Source organism: Trichosurus vulpecula, chromosome 1, assembly GCF_011100635.1.
Source record: "Trichosurus vulpecula isolate mTriVul1 chromosome 1, mTriVul1.pri, whole genome shotgun sequence".
Lineage (NCBI taxonomy): Eukaryota > Metazoa > Chordata > Mammalia > Diprotodontia > Phalangeridae > Trichosurus > Trichosurus vulpecula.
The window spans coordinates 426,633,435-426,657,621 of record NC_050573.1 but is presented as its reverse complement, the minus strand read 5'-3'; the positions used below and the strand labels follow the sequence as shown (position 1 = coordinate 426,657,621).

The 24,187-nt window shown below is 40.7% G+C and overlaps 1 pseudogene; it reads left to right on the top strand.

Annotated features, from left to right (window-relative positions):
* Nucleotides 1-1,653: 1,653 nt before the first annotated feature.
* LOC118839424 lies at nucleotides 1,654-3,545 on the top strand (annotated as a pseudogene).
* The last annotated feature ends 20,642 nt before the right edge of the window (nucleotides 3,546-24,187 follow it).

Here is a 24,187-nt window from a genome sequence, read left to right as displayed (position 1 = left end):
TATCTTGGGTATAAAGAATTTACCCAGTAATTCAATGACTATATTTACCCATGTGTTTACTCACTTTCCTTTTTCTATTTTCTTTCCCTCTCCAATTCTGAAGAGGAAAAGATTTCCTCTTCCATCATTTCCTCTACAAATAAGGAATTTATTAGACAGGTGCCCTATAAGAAGAAATGTCACCCAAAAAAATGCATAGGTTCCAGATAGTAACTGACAGTAATCTGACCTGTTTGCTCATTCACCCTCATTACAATCTTGAGCATTAGATAGAAAATAATTTCCACTGCCCCACCCTTTGTGGATAGGTAAAACGAGGGTCAGAAGACATGCAGGCTGTAGACTAACTGGTCCTTAAATGAACGAGTACTGAAGGGAGATAAGACATGGGCCCCAACCCCAGCAATGGAACCAAGAGAAGCAACAGTGGGATGGACGATTGACTGATAAACAGAAGGTATCTTTATCCTAGTGAATGGTGGGGAAAATCCTACTTACCTAAAACGTGTTAGACTTAATGTATCGTTTGTGTTTTGCTTAGTTGAAAATACCTGTGGCCTTCCTCATATCCATGTTCGACTATCCCAGACATCTGCCTGCTGTGATTATGAAGTGTTAGAGAAAGGACTGGGAAAAAAAATCTGTTTGCATATTTTCCCTTCTATTGTGCCTGGCTCATTTGAATGATAATGTATTTCAGTCCAGAGTGTAACATTTACAGCTTTGAATAATGAAGCTGCTCTGACTCTGAGTACCTGGGTTGCCCGTTGGTGGTCACTGAATAAACAAGGGCAGCATCTTTGGGCAACAAGAAGATGATCTCAACATGGCTGGAGACAGATGCTGAAACACACTCTGTTCCACACACCACTGGGAGCTTCCATTTCTGATAACTTCATTTGTTTTATTCTTAGCTATTTTTTCCAGCAGATAGAAATGAAAGTCGTACTGCCTATGGCACCATCAGAGGGATTGAATGCTGGAATAAGCTTCCAAAGGAGGGTATAGCTTCTCTAGCCCAAGAGAGCTTTGAAATCAAGATAACCAGTTACCTGTCTTGGATGGTTTCAGGGTAAACTTCCCTAGAGACCAGAGACTAGATTACCTCTAGAGATCCCTTCTTATTTAAGGACTCCAAAATGCCATTGTCATGCACATGTTTCTTATTAGATACTCATTTGTTCTCTTCTGTACAGAAATCAAGACCAGAAAATCTGACACTGGATTTCATTCATTTGAAGGTAACAAACATTTATTGAACACCTACTATGGGCAAAATTACTGTGCCACCTATTGAATAGAATGCAAAGATGATGGAATTGAAGAAGAATTGAAAAGACTTTTCACACCCGGACTCAGATAGTAGACCCATCTCAGGGAGAGACAGCTTAGGCAGACTTAAAGGAAGTTTTTTTTTTTTGAAAAAAAATCTGTTTTAATATTTAAGGGGTTCTGGGTGATTCCCTGGCTATGACTATGAGATTTAAATTACAAAAGAGCAAAATAAATAGGCAATGGTGCTATTTACTACAAAAAAAATGTAGAAATTCCTACCTTACCACAATAGAATAAGCCATAAATAGCAACAATAATTCATCAGAATTAGCAGCAGCAGCAGCAGATGCTAATTCATCAGCAGCAGACGGTAGCAGAATGCAGCCCAACTGTGGAGGACCAAAAGCTGGCAGCACCACCAACAGCGCAGTCCAGCACAGAAACACAGAAGCCCAGCATAGCAATCCACAGGGCAACGGTACAATAATCTGATGAGCTAATGTCATCAACATCTCTGTGGAAGAAGTAACAATTGGCAATCAAAGAGGAAAGGAGTTTCAGCTGGGGGACAGAATTGTTTGTTGCCCTGGCTATGTGTTCCCTGTATCAGTGCCTTCTTTCATATATATTCCCTGGCCAAAATGATTTTGTACATATGTGCCCCTTTTGAAGGCAGATAGGTAGCATAGTAGATAGAGTATTCAACTTGGAATTTGGAAGACCTGAGTTCAAATTCTGCCTTAGGTATTAGCTGTGTGTCCTTGAATAGGTCACTTAACCTCTCTCTGCCTCAGTTTCCTCATCTGTAAGATGGAGATAATAATAGAACCTCTCAGAGTTGTAAGAACCAAATAAAATAACATTTGTAAAGTTCTTTGGAGCCTTGAAGTGCTACATACATGTTAGTTATTTCCTCCAGTGATGGAAGAATCTGGGAAAATGTGTCAGTATATAAAAAGTTTCCCATGTCATTTATTTCGCTGTATTTAATTACACATTTTTGCTTCAAACAAAGCAAATTCTTCTCTCTGGTCAGATAAAAAGAAACATGAGCCCACATTAGTGGGGGCTCAGGAACTATGGTTTTATATTATCCCCAAGGTAATACACACAAACACACTTACATAAAAGTCCTTTATGACTATTTCCAACTTATTGTTGTGCTCAAGTTTCTTTTGTTCTTTAAGTGTGTCAAAGTGATTTTTTTCACAGCAATCATGTGAAACAGCGTGTTCAGGAATTATCATTTCTATTTTAAAGATGAGGAAAATGAGGGGTGGAGACACTAGCGGAATAATGGGACAGTCTAGGTCATTGTTGGCTAAGGTCCAGGCAGGGTAGCCTGGGACTGGTGGAACAGCTTGCTGTTCAGGATCACAGCAGAAGGTAGCCTACTGCCTGTGTCCGCTCCACCTCTCTTGTTCCTCAGGTTACTGGAGCTGGTGCTGGCCAGGGCCACCTAGGACCTGGCCACCCTGTGCTGTGGTTCTGAGAGTGCAACTTCCTGTTCCACCTCCCAGAATATGATTTGGCCCATCAATTGGCCAAGCAGTGTCTGTCAGAACAACTAGTAATGAAGGAGCTGAAAGATTTTGTAAAGAATCCTACATGAGCCAAACCCCTAGTGATGCCTTCCACAGCTGGACTGGCACAGCCACGAGCTCTGTCAATTCCATGCTGGCTATTCTGGGATGGGATGGTCAAGCTCCAGGGACACCACTTTTCTCCCTTCATCCACTCCCCCCACCCAGACCATATAGAGTACTATAAGGGTGATCCGAAGCAATGAATCTTGGGGAATCTCACACTTTGCAGCCATTCTCTCTTCCTTTCCAATGAGGTAGACAAGTACTCTGCCCTTTCCCAGCACCTTCCAGGGTGGTCCACGGCACCAATTACCACAAAGCTATCTTTGTCTTCTTTAGCAATTTTGGTGGTGAGCAGATCAATCAGATGGCACTAGATGTCTAGTGAATGTACATAGAAGCTTTAACTTTGGGATCTAGAGCCACCCATCTGCAGGGCCATTATAGTCAACCTCCACCATGGATTTTGGCTGTCAAGAATTGTCAAAGATCGGCTCCTAGCACAGAATCCTTCTTCCTGCTTCAGCACCACCATGTTTGGAAATGCTTGGCCAACGAACTGGTCCAACTGGGCTTGGAGCAATGGGAGGAGGTGATCTAGGCTTTGATAGATGGCACTTCCCTAAAGAGGAGCAGCCTTTTTCTTCCAATGGTGGCAAGATTCACCCCAGGTCACACAGCTAATGAATAACAGATATGGGATTCAAAACCAAATCTCCTAACTCCAAGCCCAGTGTTATTTCTTCTCCCTTACTCTGCCTTTTCTAGGTAGTTTTGTCAGTGGGGCTCTGAAGACTCCTCATCTCTCTTTACCCCTTGGATAAAACTGTGAATAACACAACGCACCTTTTACATCTCCCCAGCAAATATGCCAGCTTTGAAATAGAGATTAGTGAATGACAAAATGTTCAAAGTGCATACTTTATTCATACCTTTTCACTGGGACAAAGGAAAGAAGCCCCATTATGTCACACACTATAAGCTATAGACAATGAGAAATTCCACTAAAAACATAACTTTGACACTGTTATGTTAGATTTTAAGCACTTGGATTCAACATGAAAACACATGGAAACTCCATGCCTCACACCTCTTTAAGCTGGGCAGATACAGTCCAACCTACATATCTAGACCTTGCTTAAAAGCATTCCCATTTCTTTATGAGAGATACTAGTAGGCAACAATAATAATAATACTATCAGTTCTTTATTTTTTTAAAAAAACCATATCTCATTGATCTATGCCATACCACAATTCAGGGGTTTATAAATTTAATTATCATATTTATTCCTGTATAATAACCTTTTAGAGCTTAAAGGGAAAAAGATCTTCTATTTCAGGAGTATGATGATAAATGTTTAACAACCAGCAATTGGCCAGGCAGTATCTGGCAGGTAACAACCAGATCTTCCCCCAAAAGACAAAAGATCTCCCCCCACAGCACAATTTTAAGTTCACTATGTATTATTAACATTTTCCCCATCACTTTTTCAAGCTTGGACATCAACGCCCTAGAAAGGGAACAATTGGCTCTTGCAAACAGGTCGAGGCTGACTCCAACACACCCTTGATTATAGTCCGACCCCCTCATTTTTCCGATGGAGAAAATGGGAGCCACAAAAATTAAATGATTTGCTAATGTTCATAGGATTGTGGAGTGAGAGAGAAGGGGCTACAGAAATTATCTAGTGTAACCCCTTTATTTTACAGGCCCTGGTACCCGTTTTCCTGTTTGATGAGGAACACCATTTTGTGAAAGGTCATGGATATCCTCACTTCACCTCCAATCAAAGGCATCCTCTAGAATAGCCCACTTCCTCGTCGGTAACCCTGCCCCTTCCCCGGCACCCTTTCCCTGTTCTCCTTTGTGTTTTGTCTTCCACTATTAGAATATAAAGGCAGCTAGGTGACAGACTGGACAGAGCATGAAGCCTGGAGTTGGGCAGACTCATCTTCCTGAGTTCAAATCTAGCCTCAGACACCCCCCACACACACACACAAGTTGCAGAGCCCTGCTTGCCTCAGTTTCCTCATCTGTAAAATGAGCTGGAGAAGGAAATGGCAAACCTCTCCAGTATCTCTGCCAAGAAAACCCTAAACATAATCACAGAGAGTCAGAGGTGACTGAACAACAAGTTGTTAGGTCTCTCTCTGAGAGCAGTAACTAGTAGTTCTCTGTCAGTTGCAAACACAGACTATGGAAAGAGTGCAAGATTTGGAATCAGAAGACCTGAGTTTGAATCCTAACTATAGTTCTACCACTCTACTGTATGTGATGCTGGGCGAGTTACTTAACGTTTCTGGGCCTCACTTTCCTCATGTATAGATGACAAGAGTCTGAGGCATACAGAGGGTAAGTGATCTGCCCAAAGTCACACAGTCAGGAGACTTCTGAGGCTGGATTTAAACTCAGGTCTTCTTGACCTTAAGCCCACTGTGTCACTTAGCTGCCTCAAAAACACTGAAAGGGGCAGCTGAATTTCAATCAGAGACCTCTTGCTCAGCAGTATCACTGATCTGTGCCCCCATAACTAAGGGGACATATCTAGCATAGTGGATAGAGATTTGGACTTTGGGTTAGGAATGCCTTAAATGGAGTCCTACTTCTTATACTAGCTATGAGACCTTGGACAAGTCACTTAACTTCTCTCTGCCTCAGTGTCCTCACTGTAAAATGAGGGAGTTGGACTCTGGTTTCTAAGCTCCCTCCATCCCTACAGTTATGATCCTACAATCTTATTTTCTTCTTCCTTCCTAATTTGAAGATGAAAAAAAATGTATAACTCCTCTTTACCAGCAGCAAAAGTCCTAAATATCCAAAGCCTTGGTAAGAGCTGATGAAGAGGTGTGAACTATATTTAATTAAGTCCTCTTTCCTAAAAATAAATGGAATAATTAACACTGCTCTTCCCAAATGATCAGAAAGTACTACAGCTAACAGTCATTTAATCTCAGCAGAGGAACTGTTCTCTGGCCATGGTTCACATATTTCAGAGCAAACTTAGCTCATAACTGTGCTATCCAACCCTATCCTACCCCCAACTACAACCGGGGCCTGCAATCAACCCAAATCAGCACTTGGATTATAAATCTGCAGAGGCAGCACTGTGGCAATCATATTTTTTCAAAATAAGAATTGGGAAACATGGTTAGAGAAAGGCTTTTGCAGAGTCTTATTAAAAATAGATATTTTTTTTTGCTTCCAATCAAGACTGACCTAGAAAACATGGCTACTGCTGTAGGTCTGACCCACCACCATCCTCTCCTTGCTATCACTATGACCTATAATCAACCAGCACCAGGATCTGGCTCTCAGGTTTGCAGAGGCACACAATATCACCATTCTCTCACAGTATCATTCTTCATGGAATTCCAGGAGCTGTTTCATTCTGTGTTCTCCTCAGTAACCAAAATGACACCCTCACAACCCCCAAGTTTTTAGGCCCAGTCCATATGGAGCCCCTCTTGAGCTCCAGACTTTAATTTTCAAACGGCTATTGGATATTTCCAGTTGAATGTTACCATCCTCTCTCAACTATATCCCTCCATCTCTCTACCTTCAGCTTCCCTCATCCCTCTGTTTTCAGTTCTCAAACAGTCTTACCTAGTTCAGCTCTCCTTCCCCAGGGTCTTCCCTGTATGTCCCCACCACAACCTGCCCTGTTGTAGCTTATAGAATTTCTCTTCTATCCTACATAAACTCCGCTACCTCTTTGACGTTTCCCACAGTCCTTTTCTATTCCTTCCCATGGGTCAAACTAAAATATAGCTTTCCTTCTTCAATTACAATCCTCCTGTGATACTAGCCATTCCTCCTCCTACTTCTTTCAATGTTTAGGAAGAAGAAGGAGAAGGAGGAGATGGAGAAGGAGAAGGAGAAGAAGAAGGAGGAGGAGAAGGAAAAGGAGAAGGAGGAGGAGGAGGAGGAGGAAGAGGAGAAGAAGGAGGAGGAGGAGGAGGAGAAGAAGGAGGAGGAGGAGGAGAAGAAGGAGAGGAGGATTAACCTACTCCCTACCCTTCACTATCACTTCCTTGACCATTGCTTCCCCATTATCACTCAACAATTCCTCCTTCTTTGAAATTCTTACTATTTTTATACTACCCTGTTCCTGTAGATATGACAATCATCTACCAAACTCCAAGACTCTGATCTTCCTTCATGACCTCAATATCCAACTCACAGTCTTCCATTTCAGCCCATTCTCATCATTCTCAGTGACAGTTAATATCAAAATTCCCTGAAATTGCCCTGGAAGCTCTCCTCTTCCTTCACTAATGACACGTTCCCTGTTTCCTTCATTTCTTCCTCTTCTTCCCCTATAGCTTTTAACGTGGCAGTTTTCAAGGCACTATCCTCAGTCTTCTTCTCTTCTCTCCACTCTTTCTCTTGACGTTATTAGCCACCCTCATGCCTTCAACTATCACATCTGGATCAACAATTCCCAAATGTTTATACCCAGTCCAAACAGAGGTCCCTCTTGAGCTCCAGGCCTTAATTTTTAAAAACCTATTGGATATTTCCAACTGGATGTCCTATTGGCTTCTGTCCTACCAGCCCAAAACTAAACTCATCACCTTTCCATCAAAACTTACTGTTTTTCATTTAAACTTTCTGTGCTGCTATTTCATTGTCTATAAATGAGGGAATCAGAAGGGAATAAGCATTTATTAAGTATCTACTTTGTGCCAGATGCTATGCTAACAGCTTTACATTTGATCCTCACAATAACCCTGGGAGGTAGTTCTTATTATGATCCCATTTTACAGTTGAGGAAACTGAGTCAGACAGAGGGTAAGCCACTTGCCCACAGTCACTCAGCTAGTAAGTTTCTAGGGCTGCATTTGAAATCCAGTTTTCCTGATTTAAGGACAAGTGCTTTCTCTGCCACACCACCTAGCTCTCTCTAAAAGTAGGTAATTGAACTAGATGTGCTCTAAGGTGTCTTCTAGCTCTAGGTTCTACAATCATCTTCCTGTTGGTAGGGTCAGCATTAAGACATATCCTGATGACTCTTCAGGTTTGAAACTTTGGAGACATTTCTGACTCTACTCTTCTTCTCCCACCACCATCTATCATAATTGCCCCTTCCTCCCATTTCTACCTCCGAGAGCTCTCTCCCCTCCATCCTTGCCTTCATGCCCACTGCTGCCATCATGGAAGTATGTGACGCAATGTGCAGGACCACATAAGAGGCAAGAGCAGCTGGGGTGGGGCACCCAGTAATTGCACCCTCATTTCCACCCTGGTTTGCATTGGTAACAGGGTATTTAGGGGAAGGAAACCATGCAAACATTGCTGACATGTTCCGAAAAAATGACCAACCTAATCTGCTGCTGCAGAGAGCTTTGATTTAAAGAAAAACATAAAGCACAAACCAGAAAAAACGCTTGGCATAAATAAAGCGTGATTCTGGTGCCTCAGGTTCCCTAACATGTTTTTTCCATCTACATCTGAGTTTTCTGCTGAGAATCACATACTCTGGAAATGGCAGTCAGGGTGTGTGTGTGTGTGTGTGTGTGTGTGTGTGTGTGTGTGTGTGTGTAGGGTTTGCATCCCTTGAGCTTTTTGTTGACCTGTGATCACTTTGTTTTTGCCACTCTAAAGTTGGGGATGCTTACACCCCAGGGAGTGGTGGGTCCATGATTCCATGTCTCAGATTAGGTGATTGGCAGCATGTTTGATCATACCTTCTGATGTTACTCCCTTGTCCCTAAAGGGCTGACCAGTAGGGACTGGAGGGAAGATAGCAACCACTCTTGTTTCTTCAGATCCTTATCACATCTCACTTGTACCACTGCAGTAGTCTTTTAAGCAGTCTTCTTGCCATCAGTTTTTTTGCCCTTCCAATCCATCTTACACCCTTGCTGTCAGATTAATCTTCTTTTTAAAAGAATTTTCTCCCAATTACATATAAAAACAATTTTTAACATTGATTTTTTGTGTTTTGAGTTCCAAATTCTATTCTTCCCTCTCCTCCTTCCTGAGATAGTAAGCATTCTGATATGTTATATATGTGCAATCATGTAAAACATTTCCATATTAGTCATTTTGTGCAAGAAGACAAGAAAGAAAGATAGGAAGAAAGAAAGAGAGAAAGGGAGAGAGAAAGAGAGAGAGAGAAAGAAAGAAAGGAAAGAAGAAAGAAAGAAAGGAGGCAAGGAGGAAAGAAAGGAGGGAAGGAAGGAGGGAAGGAAGGAAGGAAGGAAAGAAGAAAGAAAGAAAGGAGGAAGGAAAATCCTATGTTTCAGTATTCAGACAACACCAGTTCTTTCTCTGGAGGCAGATGGATAGTATTTTTCATCATGAGTCCTTTGGGATGGTCTTCCAGAACAGTAGTGTCAAACTCAAATAGAAACAGGGGCCACTAAATTATCCATAAGGATCCATGTGGGGGGCATATTAACTTAGAAAATCACATATGTTTATATATTTCTTTTTTTAGTAATATATCAACACATTAAAATCAGATAATAACTACATTTTAATAAGGTTTGGGTCAGACTCAGGAGTGTATTGGATTTACATGCAGCCCTCAGGCTATGTGTTTAACATTTCTCTCCTCAAGCATCTCTCTGACCATGTCACTCCTCTGCTCAAATACTTTCTGTGGCTCCCTACTGTCTATTAAATGAGTTACAAACTCCATATGATGGCATTCAAGGCCCTCCATAATCTCCTTCCCTCTCACCTGTGCCTTATTCTCCTTTATATACCCTACACCTCAACCAGGAACACTCCACTTACCACCCCCAAATGTGTCAAATGCTCTAACATTTCTGTGCCTTTGTGCATGCCATTTTCCACTCTAGCAATGTCCCCATGGTTATAGAATCACAGATCTAAAGTCCAACTCCTCTCTTCTTAAAAATGAGGAAACTGAGAGGTTATCCCAGAGGGGCTAAGTGACTTGGACATGGTCACACAGGGAATGAGGGGCAGAGTAAGGATTCAAACTTCTAACTCCCAATCCAGTGTTCTTTCCACTGCTCTACACTGACTCCCCACTGTTGAAATCCTACCCATCTTTCCAGACCTAACTCAAATGTCACTCCCCCTGTAAAACTCTCTTAGGATTCTCCAGTCAGAAGTGATAACTGTTTTTCTCCTCCGTACTTTTCATCTACACTTTAATATCTTCCTTTGTCTATTGATTTGTAAATCCATCTTATCTCTCTTACTAGATTGTAAGTTTATGGAGGCAGGGATCATGTCCCATTCAACTTCATATCCCACTCAGTGTCTAGCTCTGAAGCTAGAAAGTAGGCTTTAGAATGATAAGAATTAAGTTGAACTGAAGTGAAGGACATAGTATGTTGTGGTCAAGAGGGAAAGTCAGAATCAAACACTTTAAGAATTTATCATACAAAACAGTAAATTTTTTTCTCTACTTTTGTTTCCATTTTCACCCAGATACTTTAGCTCCCATTCCAGCTAGACTCAAATTTGCTCCAGCTGGAAGGTCAGCACAATGCCAGTGATTCGGACCACGTGAAGTTTGTAGGTTATCATACTTTGGAGGCAGGGGGACTTCCGGGGAGGGCCAGCTATAGAACAAATGGTGAAGTAGGTGAAGTCTTTGAAATCCCCTTTCATCCTCTCCCTTCCCAGACTATTTCATAGTCTCCTAAGTATCCTACAAACCTGTCAAATTAATTCTTTTAATGTGCAACTCTAACCACATTGCTTTTCTACTGATAGATGTACAACGGCTCCTTGTTACCTAATGAATAAAATCTAAATCCTTTAGCCTGACAGCAAAAGGCCTATCTGTGCTGGCTCCAATCTATATATTCCAACAATATCTCACATTACTTTATAATTTTTTTTCAATTAACAGTTATTTTTCTCTCTCCTGCCTGTCCCTCCTCTGCACATTAGGAAAAAAAGAAAAGAAAAACATGTATTTTGTTTTTGCTTTGTTTTTAATAGCATAGTCAAGCAAAACAAATTCTCACATTGGTCATTTCTGAAAGTGTCTGTATCTTATTGCATATCTTGAGTCCAATGACATTTTTGTCAGGAGGTGGGTTGAATTCGTCATCATCGGTACTCAGGAATCATGACTGGTCATTGCATCGATCAGAGCCCTTAAGTCTTTAAATTGTTAGTCTTCAGCACACTTTAGACACCAAATGAATTGCTTCTACAACCTGTTTCCTTTTGTAGCCCAGATCAATTGGGAGTTCTAACCCTAGTTCCCACTCTCAGTAGCAAGTTGAGTTTCCAGAGGGCAGTTAGCTAAAAACTATCAGGGTCCTAAACCCAATCCTCATTCTTACTGACAATCTGGGTGCCCACTGCAAGACTCCTTCCCTTCCAAGATACAGACTTCATAATAACCTGAAAGACCTACATGATCTGATGCTGAGTGAGAGGAGCAGAACCAGGAGGACTTTGTACACAGCCACAGATATATGGATTGTGTGATGACTGACTTTGATAGACTTGGCTCTGCTCAAAAATATAAGGTTCATAGGAGACTCCAAAGGACTCATGATGGAAAAAAGCTAGCTACATTCAGAGAAAGAACTATGGAGTCTGAATACATATTGAGGCAAACTATCTTCTCTCTCTTTTTTTTCTCTCCTTTTTTGGTTTTGTTTCTTCTCTCTCATGATTCATTCCATTGGTCATAATTCTTCTTGCAACTTGACTATTGTGTAAATAAGTTTAATGTGAAGGTTGATATAGAATCTCTATCAGACAGCATGCTGTCTTGGTGGGGAGGGGAGGGAAGGGAAGAAAATTTGAAACTCAAGAACATGTAGAACTAAGTGCTAAAAACTAAAAATTAAAAAAATCTAATTAAAAAAAGAATGTTTAAAAATAAATAACAATTTTAAAAAAAACTCCTTCCCCTCAGGGTTCTAGAGATATCCCTGAAGAGTTGGGGGTCTTATTCTAGCATCCCTAGCACAAATCCCCATTCCAATGTATTCTGCCCAATAGCTAACTCTGCCATATCATCCATATCACTAATTAGCACTCCACTATCATTTAATCAATTAACATCGATTAGCTTTTGCAAAGGGATATTTACTAAGAAGATATAGCAAGAATAGAAACACAAAACATTGCCCTTAATCAGTGGCATACTCTTGCCCTAGGGCACTGGGTCCCTAAGGAGAATGGGCTCCAGCCTTTGTTACCTGGCCTTCCCTGATAATAACCAAGTTCACTTCCAAGTGTGGCATAGCTGCTAAGCAAGTCATTCCTTTGTTGCAATGGGAGTCAGTCCACTCCTATAATAACAAGTAATTTACCCAGGGTTTCCTCACCAGACTCAGCTGTCCACAAATCCTTACATGGACTCCAGTTCCTGGGCCTTCGCTGGTTCTCCCGACCCTTCAGACCTCACCAGATCTCAAGCTCATCCCTTCTGTCTCCAACATTCCTTCACCTAAAGCAGGAAAAAACAGGTGCAACATGGACAGAAGCAACAGCAGGGCCTTGGCTCATGGCTTCTTGGTACCTAGGTATTCAAGGGCTCTTGGCCTCTCTCCCACCCTGAGGTTATAGCAGCTTTACTCCTCACTCAAATGCAGTTGGGATAGAAAGCTGATTTCCCCCTCTGGAGAGTCTTTTTATGCATACCTAGTTCCAGCTCAGAAGTCAACCAAAAGTCTTTTTCTTCATCACACAATAAATGTAAAAGAAATGATCACATGCTCTTAGATGAAGAGCCAACCCACTCTATTCCATGTCACCAGGCATTTCCATTCCAGAAGCAAGCCCAGAACTTGGCCCTCATTGGCCAGTCCTCCATTATACTTGGAACTATTATGTTGGAAACAAGAGCAGCTGGGCTCGGTTGTGGAGGAGAGCCCAGGAAGGATCGGGCCCAGCATGAGCTGGAGTTCTTTCCAAGTTACTTCTGCCCTGCTGGGGCTTCAGACACAACTGAGGTGATGTGCTCATTCATGGATTAGCTCTTTCCTTTCTGTGAACATTTAAGACATTTAGGGGAGTCAGAGAAAGGGAGCAGAGCTGGTCTATTATTAATCAACCTGGCACATATATGTGTATATACATTACATGTGGGCATGTATGTGTATGTACACATGAACGGGATATGTGTACATACACATACATGTGTGTGTAGATATGGATATATAAAGATGGAAATGGAAGAGATATAGATATAGATGTAGATATGGATATAGATATAGATATAGATATAGATATAGATATAGATATAGATATAGATATAGATATAGATATAGACATAGATATAGATATAGATATGGATATGGATATAGAAATAGATGTAGATGTAGATATAGATATAGATGATATAGATACAGATACAGATACAGATACAGATACAGATACAGATACAGATACAGATATAGATATGGATATCAGCAAGCAGAAAGAATGAGTGGGGAGACTTTGGTCAAGAGCCAGATGACTTTCCTGTTGGGAATAGACCCTGGATGTGTCCCATCCACAGATCATGTGGCATTATCTGTGCTTTTCTGGTTGCCCTCCCTTTAAGAACAGCATTAGGAGAGTTGCCATTTACACCCCTGAAGGAAATTGAATATAAGGCATGGAAACTGCCAGCAGAGAAGATATACTTTCTCTGAACCATTCTCCTGCCCTTAGGGTATGTCTAATTCAGGGTATGGGCACCCTGGTCCCACATTTATCATGTTCTATTTTTTTTTATTATAGTTACTTGCATACATATCTAACCTCCCCTCCCCCTTTCACTAGACAGTACATTCTTTGACCATGTCTTATTCATCTTTGTTTCTCCCTAAGTGTCCAGCAGATGCATACTCGGCATTTAATAAATATGTAGGCAGCAAGCCAGCCATATATACATATTAAAGACAGATTTGATGCCAGCCACATATGCATATTAAAGGCAGGAATGTGGCTAGGCTAGAGGAAGACAACGACCTTGCCCTCTGGGCTTGGTTTTTGTGGTTGTTCAAATTCATTTGAAAAACAGACTCAAAGCATTTTGGGTCCACTAAGAAGAAGAAGAAAAAAAAAGCCCTGCTGTGAATCAGATCCACACAGTTCTGTGAGGGTTCTTGGGGAGAGTCTCCTGAAATGGCTTTGGGAGCACAAGATCCAGATGGGAAATTAAGCGAGGTGCTAGCTCAGAGTTCTAACTCTAAGTCAGAGGGAGGCTTCTGACAGAGAAGCTGCACTTGGTAAAGCCCTGGAACTGAAGCTTATGTTAAAAAGTGTACCTAAGTCTGGCATCACTAGGTAGCTGCAATAGCTCCATGTTCCAAAATGTTTGGTGCCTAGAGTGAGGAATCTCCATTTAGAAAGGAAACACCCATTCTAGTCAATGATTAGCGAGAGAGACAAACACATCCCCTCTCTCCTAATTATAGGAGGAAAAGCTACTAATGGTTTTTTTCTCCTAGTCCTGTAAGCGGTTGAACTAGTGTTTTGCTTCTCTAAAAATGAAAAAAAAATCTGTAGGAAAAAAGTCTCTAGGCTTTAAGCTAAAACAGCAATGGCAGAGCCCACTCTCCTATTTAGGAGGCAGAGGTAGTAGCATCTTAGCTCAGGACTCCAGCCGAAGCCAGAAGCTAGCAATAAAGAGAAATTTTTAACCTCATGCCCAGTAGAATCATGACTACAGAGACTATTCACTCTGCCAACATGCCCACCAGAGTCTACACAGCCAGAGAAAGCTATATGTCCAACAGACGCTACCTGCCTCATGAAACCAGCACCCAGGAGGCCTAGCAGCAGCAGCAGCAGCTTATTTCTATCAGTGGCCTTGTAGCTCCAGAGGCTACTTGAACTGCCCCTCCCTACGAGTACCTGGCCGCTTCTTCTCTGTGTGCATCCACCTTGGCCACATATGCCCCTTCAGGAGTGTTCCCTATCCATTCCCTCTCTTCCTGCTAATACTGTGTGTACTGGTGGAAAAGTGGATTCCAAGTTTGCGGAGAAAATGTTTTATTGCTACTTTTTTTTTTTTTTTTACTGTGCTATTTCATTAAATGTCTTTGTTTTGAACTGTGTCTTCTGGTGGATTAGGAAAAGTGAAGACATCAGTGGATGACTATGAGCTATAGTTTTGAGGAGATGAGATTCCACAAAAAGTGCCTTGAAATTGGGATAGCCTGGGGGATCTGTTATGTGATTTGGAAGTGTGCTCCCAGATGCTACAAATATTTGTTGAATGAATGAATGAAAAAAAAGATCTGATTCCAAAATGTTTTCTTGATCTATGTGCCATTCATTTAAATGTTTCTCATTCCTCCAGGTTCCCATGAAAACTCTGTCCTCTAAACTTTCCTTTTAAAATCAAGGAGGTTGCTCCCTTCTTGGGAATAAGTGGATAGGGTTCTGAACCTGAGTTCTGAGTTCCAAACCAGTCTCAGATGCTTACTGACTGTGTGACCCTGGTCAAGTAACTTAAGCTCTCTCAGTCTCAGTTTCCCCATCTGTAAAATAGGGATATTAAGAATAGGAGGTAGGAATAACATCTAAGTCCATCTTCTTTGTGAGGATAAAATGAGACAACATTTGTAAAGTGCATTGCAAACCTATATGAAGGCTAGCTATTATTATTATTGATTCCAAGATTACCTATTTTATATATTCATTTTTGGCTACTTTTCAGAACCAAAAAGGAATTTACTTGTCAAGCTAAATGTTAATATTAATCATCCCATGTATTTCAGATAACCTAGAGAGTAACGACAGAGAGACATGATGGTGAGTCATGTGAGAAGTGGCATAAAGTACATCCAAGGCGTGGATGATCCAGAAAGCATGTGGGCTGGTCTTGTAGCAAGAGATCAATCATCTGAGGACTACAATAATACCTACTTGATAGCAAAAGAATGAGAAGAATGCCTCCAGAATTATAGGTGGATCCTCTATCGAGGATGTAGGAAAGGACAGGCAAGAATCACACAAGATGAAAAGGTGGGGAGAAGTTGAGATTGGCAATGGTTGAAGGATCCAATAAGACCCCAAATCTCTCCAAGCATCTGATAATGACCACATTTGAATTTATATCACTTTTCTCTCCCCTGGAGCTGAAAGCATTGCCCACACTTCACTTGTAATTATAGAATTTTGAAAAAAGTTATTTAAATTTATTATTAAATGGGTCATCAAATTGAAGAATGCTATAAAGCATAATTTCACACACGATCACTATTTGGTCAGAAAATTTCTGCTTCCTTGATTTATCATTAATTCTCTTCCACTTTTCCTCCCAGAATTCTAGTGAGGTAGGTGAGAAACAGCATCTTAAATATGGGGGAACCAAGGTTATTGTCTGAGTTATACTGGTGAGGGCAGAAATAACATGATTCTACCACACTGGTGAGGGCCAAGATATGTGATTAGACAGAATAACATTTGACCTCAGCACTTGTGGTGGGTATCCAGAAAAAGTTTTTTTTCTAGTTGCCTACTAGTGGCACCTTAAATCTAAAGTCTAAAATGGCACCCATCATCTTCTCTCCCAAAGTCTGCACCCTCTCCTAAACTCTGTGTTTCTTTTTATGGCACCGTCACTCTTCTAGTCGTACAGACTTGAAAGTTTATAGACACCTTTAACCCTTTCCTCTCCCTCATCCCCACATCCACTCAGTTCTTAGGTCCTATTAATTGTACCTCTACTTTGTCTCTTGTATCTTCTCACTTGTTTCCACATCCTTTGCAGCCACCTTATTTCAGACTCTCATCCCTTCTTGCTTCAACTAATATAACAATCTCCTAACTTGTCTTCTTATCTCCTACCCGTAGTCTCCTCAGCCTATCTGTCTGTCCGATGGCTACTCTGGTAATCTTGTGATAATCTTGGCAGTGTATTGGACAGAGTGCTTGCCTTGGCGTTAGGAAGACCTGATTTCAAATCTGACTTCAGGCACTGCCTATTTCTGTGACCCTAGCCAAATCACTTGACCACTGAGCCTCAGCTTCCGGAAGGAAAAAATAGAAAGGATAATAGTACTTACTTTACAAGGTCATTTTGTTGTTGTTTAGTTGTTTTTAATTGTGTCTCACATCTGGGTTTTCTTGGTAAAGATACTGCAGTAGTTTACCATTTCCTTCTCCAGCTCATTTTACAGATGAAGAAACTGAAGCAAACAGGGTTAAGTGACTTGCCCAGGGTGACTCAGCTAGTAAGTGTCTGAGGCTGGATTTGAACTCAAGAAGATGAATCTTCCTGACTCCAGGCCTGGTACTCTATCCACTGCACCACCAAGCTGCCCCTTACAAGGTCATGGTGAGGATCAAATGAGATAATTTATGCAAAACACCTTAAAAACTTAAAACTGCTACGTAAATGCTAGCTCTTATCATCATAGAATCATAGATTCTCAAAGTCATATGGGACCTCAGAGGTCATTTAATATCATCCAGTGCATACAACCACTATCTAAAAGATTCTCACCAAGGGGTCATCCAACCTCTGCTTGAAGCTCTCCAGGGATACCTAGGATATCTTCCTCATGTGAGCACACCATCTGAATCCTAGAGGGCAGGAGCTTTTTTGTCTTTTTTTTTGTATCCTGAACACCTGGCACAGTGGCTTCCAACCAGACTGGCCTATTCTGTTCTATTCATGTCCATCCATGCTCTGGACTTTTTATGACCCAGTCACTGAGACTTCAGTTGTAAGGCCAGGAATCCACGTTGGCCCACCTGAATACATTCCTCATCTACCTCTTTCTCAGTTTCTTCAAAACTCCATGCCAATGGCACTACATTCAGAAAAAGTTTGTTCTAGTTGCCTAGTAGTGGCACCTTAAATCCTATATGATGATATTTCCCATTCTCTCAGCTCCTAGATCTCCTTCCTCTTACCTCCTCAACAAATTTAGCTTGTGGACATTTTCATGCTCAGTTCAAGATTTCACTCTACAACTCATCAGCTTTATGACTATGGGAAAGTCACTTAAATTCTCTGAACTCATTTCTCTTTGTGTAACAAGGGAATTCCTGTAACACCTACCTCACTGAATTATTATAAGACACACATTTTTATAAACTCTGAAGTGCTATAAGAATATAAACATTTGTTATGGAGGTAAATGAGTGAGAAAAGCAAGTATGAACAGGGGAGCATACAGGATATAAATTTAGCATTGTCATGGCCACACCTTCTCCAGGAATCACCAAAGAGATCGGAACAGTAGGAATAAGTCTGTGCTGATTTCAGGCAGACCTCTCCCATAATCCTTCTTAACTAACCCTTTCCCCATGAGTTTTGCCTTAACCATGGGACTGGCAAAAAGAATTGATTGTGACTCAGGCCTGTACCTTCTCACCTTTGGACTTGTTGGGAAGAGGAGCCAACAGCCTGACTCCAGATACAAGGCAGTGTGGGCAAATCATGAACAAGACACATTAGAAAAGCCAACAAATGTCATAAACCACCCACCAAATGTCAACACCCACAGTAACTTGAATGTAGCACCAAGAGGGACACTTGGGAGCACCATGGAGAAGAGAGAGCGAGTGTGTTATTTTGCGAGAGTACCATCTCTGGCTAGAGATTTGGTGTCTAAGAGAGAACTGTTGATTCTTTCTTGTTTAACTTCTCAGGACAAAGAGAATATTTTTTTACCCAGGTTTCTATAGGCAAATTGAGTCAGTGACAATGTCTAGGCAATGACTGGCTGGGCTGGGCTTGAATCAGTCATCAGTAATTTCACAGGTTTGAAAGGAAAACCATCATTCTAGAGGAGAAGAGCCAAAGAAGTTAAAGTCACACCAAGGGAAGCAGTAGCTCGGCCCACAAAAAGGGGACAAACCAGAGTGGCAGATAACCCTTTCTACCTACTTACCAGCTCAGCATAGTAACCACCACCGTGACACATAGTTTTGTGCATTATAAGTACTTTAATAAATCTGGATGGACACAGTAAAAGCAAATCTTAAGATGGTAATTCAGCAGAACAAGCTCCTGTTGTAGGAACATGTTGAGCAATGAGAAACTTGGCAAATCCTGTTGGCCAATGTCCTCTAAAATCCATTTCATGGCAACTTTAGTAGCATACACCATCCTTTTGGTCTGATCATTTGCTTGGGAGTGATGAAGTGTGATGGTGACAGCTTACATAAGCTTCCTGTCCACAAATTCCTTAAACTTAACTGAGGTAAATACAGACTCATTACAGGAAACAAGAGTGTCTGGCAACCCATGTGTAGCAGATAATTGGTACAGAGCTGGGATTGTTATAGCAGAGGTAGCCAGACCAAAAGTGATTGTTGGAATAGTCCTTGGAGCCCATAGACCAGCCCTCCTGCATGCAGCCATAATATTAGTGAAAGTTTGTGAGCATTGAGAGGAAAGGCCTACAGAACTGAATGCTAGCTCCCTAACAGAGCCCCTTTAAACATTCTCTCTGTCTTTTTTTAAACCTCCCAGTCTGAGCTTATAGATGGCTGAGTTTTGTGGGTTGGATTATTTCCACCCATAAAAAGACGCTATAAAAGCTTTTCATCCTAATGAGAAAAAAAACAATCCTTTCATCCCATACTATTCATGGATATGTCATATTTAACAGCTGCAATTATTGGCAGATGTATAAAATGTTTGGTGACAGAGAGAATAGCTTCCTATAAAGTTTTTATTCTTTTTTATTGATAATAAGTTGGCCTCACTACTTCTACCAAGAGAATCCAGACCGCTAACAAGAGATCAAATCCATTTATATGGCCTGTAACAATCACTCATTCCAGTCTTGGGCTCTGTTTCATCCTCAACTTTTAAACATCAGGCTCTGTTCCACAGTAGTGGGACTCCTGGGCCCCAAAGCAGGGTGAGATTGCATCTCTAATGAGTAACACACAACTCAAACCAAATTGCTTACTGTGCGTTTTCTTTTTTCAGTTCAGCTCGACTCAATCCCACTTGACAAGCATTGATTAAGCACCAACTCTGGGTAGAATCTCCACTAAAGTCCTTCTCTAATGCCTCATTATAATGTGGAAGTGACCCTGGATCATCAAAATCTATTTTAATGGAATGCAAGTTCCAGCAGGTTCTACAAAGCTGGAAAGTCTTCAAAGAGAAGGCTGCTGATGGACTTAGCTAAGGAGCAACATAATTTAAGGCAATGAGCAGAGACAGAGGGAAAAACACTCCTGAGCAAAGAGGGCATGGCCCAACACCTTGGTCAAGTCACTTGGCAACTCTGAGCAACAATTCCTTCATCTGTAAAATTAGAGGATTGGCCTGGAGGCCTTCTGACATCCTACCAGTTCTAAAGCAATAATCCTATGTTATTGAACAGAGCAGGCCAGAAACCATAGCCAGCTCTGCAGAAGTCTGGTCCAACCATTGCTGTAATGTTGAAGGCTTTCAGGCCTGCAAGAAGATTTTGCAGGACAGCAAGTGGCTAAATCATTGCTTGAGGGCCAAATTGAGGAACAAGTCTGTTCAGTTCAAGGGTGAGGATTCCCAGGTCTCAGGGGAGAAGAGAATTTAAAATTTACAAGCGCTAAGAACAATCAATAGGATATAAGGATGAACCCTCCCAAAGGAAGAACCAATACAAGGTCCAGCTAGATTTCAGCAGGATACAAAACCAAAGGGTGAATTGAGAGACCAGAGTGGAGTTCAGAGAAATTGTTTGTCTTATTTCTGGGAAGTCAGCACATAATCAGGGAGAACACACTGTGGAGGGAAGCTCTAAGTGTCAGGGAACTGATAGTTTGTCCCGTGGAACATCCTTGCCTATCACAGTATTCTTAGATGTCAGCGATGTGCTAGCCAAGCTCCACCCCTGTCCTCCCACACATTCACTTTGGAGTGCGGTGCATGGTAGAGAATAGAATTTGAACCAAAAAGACCTAAGTTCAAATCCCAGCTCTGCCACTTTATACATACATACATACATACATACATACATACATACATGTGTGTATGTATATATAAAGATATGTGCATACATACACACACATGTACGTTTGTGTTACCTTAGGCAAGTCAGTTAGCCTCTTTATACCTTAGTTTCCTCATCTATAAAACAAAAATTTTACTTACAGCAAGAGGTTCTTAACCTTTTTTGTGTAATAGAACCCTGTGGTTAGTCTGGTGAAATTTATGGATTCCTCAGAATAATGTTCTTAAATGAATAAAATAAAATACACAGAATTACAAAGGAAACCCATTATTTTGAAATGTCATCATCAGGATACTTTTTTAACCTTAGTTACAGTTTATCATATGCAAAAATATCATCAGGAACATCCAATATCTGGAGAAGAAGTTTGATCTTGATAAATCTTCGGTTCTATGCTGGTCAGCATCCCATGGGGAAGTCTTTCATTTATCTCTTAGGGAAACAATTTGCTGGTCTTGGTCCTCAGTCGAAAATAGTTCATACTGGGGAAACCTTCTGGTGTGGAGTGTCCTTTATGCTCATTGCAGAAATCTTGGAATCCATCCAGTTGGGTCCAACTGATTTTAGTCATTCTCAAATTTTCATGGCTTGAGATTCCAGCTGAACCTTGACCAAAAAATTATTATTAAGCTTTGTGTACTTTAGGCGAGTGTTTTATTGCAAAAAGTTTTAAAAATGTAAGAGTGTTTAGGGGTATTCCTCCACTAAACAAATTTGGTCACTGAGTGATGTCAACAATTTGTGACAAAAAGACTTGAGGTGATAAAGGGAAAATGACCCACATGTACAAAAATATTTATAGCAGCTCTCTTTGTGGTGGCAAAGAATTAGAAGTTGAGGGGATGCCCATCAATTGAGGAATGGCTGAACAAGTTGTGGTATATGAATGTAATGAAATACATGATATAGGAAATGATGAGCAGGCAGATTTCAGATAAACCTGGGAAGACTTTGATAAACTGATGCTGAGTGAAGTGAGCAGAACCAGGAGATCATTGTACCCAGTGAAAGCAACACTGTGCAATGACCAGCTCTGATAAACTCAGCTCTTCTCAGCAATACAATGATTTAAGACAATTCCAAAAGACTCATGATGGAAAATGCTATCCACATCCAGAGAAAGAACTATGGAGTCTGAATGCAGATTGAAGCACACTATTTTCTCTTTTTTTTCTTTCTCATAGTTTTCCCCTTTTGTTCTGATTCTTCTTTCACAACATGCCTAATAGGGAAATGTTTGCTATGATTGCACATGTATAGCCTATATAAAACTGTATACTCCCTTGGGGAGGGGGGGAATTGGAACTCAAAATTTTATAAAAGTGAATGTTGAAAACTAAAAAAAATTAAATAAAAAAGAAAAAGAAAAAAAAAACTTGAGGGTTTTGGTGGAACCCAAGCTCCATATGAGTCAACAATGGGATAGGACAACCTAGAGAGTTAACGGGATCTTAAACTAAGTGGATGAAGAATGTCTATTGTCCCGACTATGGTATGCAGTTGGAGAGATGATCTTTTGAGTTCTTCCATCAGTATCTATATCTTAAACAGTTTCTACCAAAGGACAATAAGCTGAGCCCAAAATTGAATAGGAAAAGGGTGGCCTGGATTGCCTTGGTGAATCAAAGGCAAGCCAAATGATGAAGTTCTTTTTATGACCCCAACCTTCTCCCCAAAACAAAGGCCCATTTTTAACATCGATATTCTTCCAGTGATGTTCAATGGCTACAAATATTGAAATACTAGAGTTTCTGAAGAACTAAAGCTAAAAATCTTCCACAAGGCAATGGAGAGGGACATAATTTGTGTGCTCATATTACAAATAAGGAATTACTCAAGAGAAGCAAAGTAAAGGGTATCATCAAGGAAATACATGATTGAAATAGAAGAAGGGCTGCTCTCATAGCAAAAGGAGGGGTAATCAATTGACAGTCAGTGAGCTTCATTGGCATCCTTGTGATAACAAAAGAATACAAGGAAGAGACATCCCTGAACTCTTGGGGATTTATGAGCAAGGGTCACACAGGAAGGGTAGGTATAAAGAGATTCAGGCATGCATCTTTGGAGGGAAGATACACATCGATGAGTTCCTAGATCCAATAGAGTCCTGGAAGATGGATAAGCTAAAGTGCATCCAGGGGAGGGTGACCAAGATGGAGACTCCAGGGGATTGGTGACAATGACATATTGTTGGAGGAACTAGGAATGTTTAGCCTGGAGAAAAAAACAAAGACAAGGAGATATGATAATTATCTTCAAATATTTGAAAGGCTGTGAAGTGGAAGAGAGATTAGACCTGTTCTATTTGTCCCCAGGGGAAGAATTAAGGGCAATGGGTAGAAGTTACAAAGAGGCAGACTTTGGTTTGCAGTTAAGAAAAACTTTTCTTACAATTAGGCCTGTCCAAAATCTCAAAATGGTCTACATTGGTAAATAATGGATTCTCCAGCCCTAAATATCTTTCAAGAGGAAACTGTCCATTTGTCAGGGATGTTGGAGAGGGAATCATTATTCAGATCTGAGTTGGACTAGATGAACTCTAAAGTTTCTTCCCACTCTGAAATTCTGGGTCTCTGAACTAGGGGACTGTAGCAATGCATAAAGGCCATATGCTAAAATGGAGAGAGTTATGATTTGTGAGAAGCAGTGTGGCACAGTGGATAGAGGACATGACATCAGGAACAATTGGGTTGAAATCACTCATTAGACACTCACTAGTTGTTTGACTCCGGACAAGCCATTTAGTCTCTCGGAGTCAGATCTATAAAATGGGCATGATAATAACACCTACTTTCTAATATTATCATAAGGATCAAATGAGATAATGTATATAATATGATGTTTTGCAACCTTTTATGCAATATATACATTTTAAGTTATAAGCATCATCATCATCACCATTACCAGTAGAAGGAGTTTACATGTCCCTGAAGTCATGGATCCTTTAAATATTGAAGTATGTACAATGTATGGACCTGCTTGTATTCATATGTACTTGTACCTTTTTTTTAAATGGAATGTTTCAACTTAGCAGATATGTCAATCAATAGTCAACCAAGTGTTTCCTCATCTGCGTCATCAGGCTACATGCCACATAGAAGGTACCGTATGTCTCTTAGAGACAGTGACCTTGGGTGTTTTTGTTTGGGGAAATTTGTTTGATTTTAAATTCTAAGACCAAACTGACAAAGACATATTTTTTCCTTTCTTTTTTTTTAAATAATACACTCTTTTTTTTAAACATTGTAATTTTTTTAAAGTTTTGAGTTCCAAATTCTATCCCTCTCTCCCTCCCTCCTCACCCTCCTCCCTGAGATGGCAAGCAATCAGATATAGGTTATACACGCACAATCATGTAAAACATTTCCATGTTTATCATTTGAAGACTCAAATAAAACAAAAAAATGAAAAAAAGACAGCAAAAAATAATGTGCTTCAGTTCTTTCAGTTCCTTCTCTGGAGGTGGACAG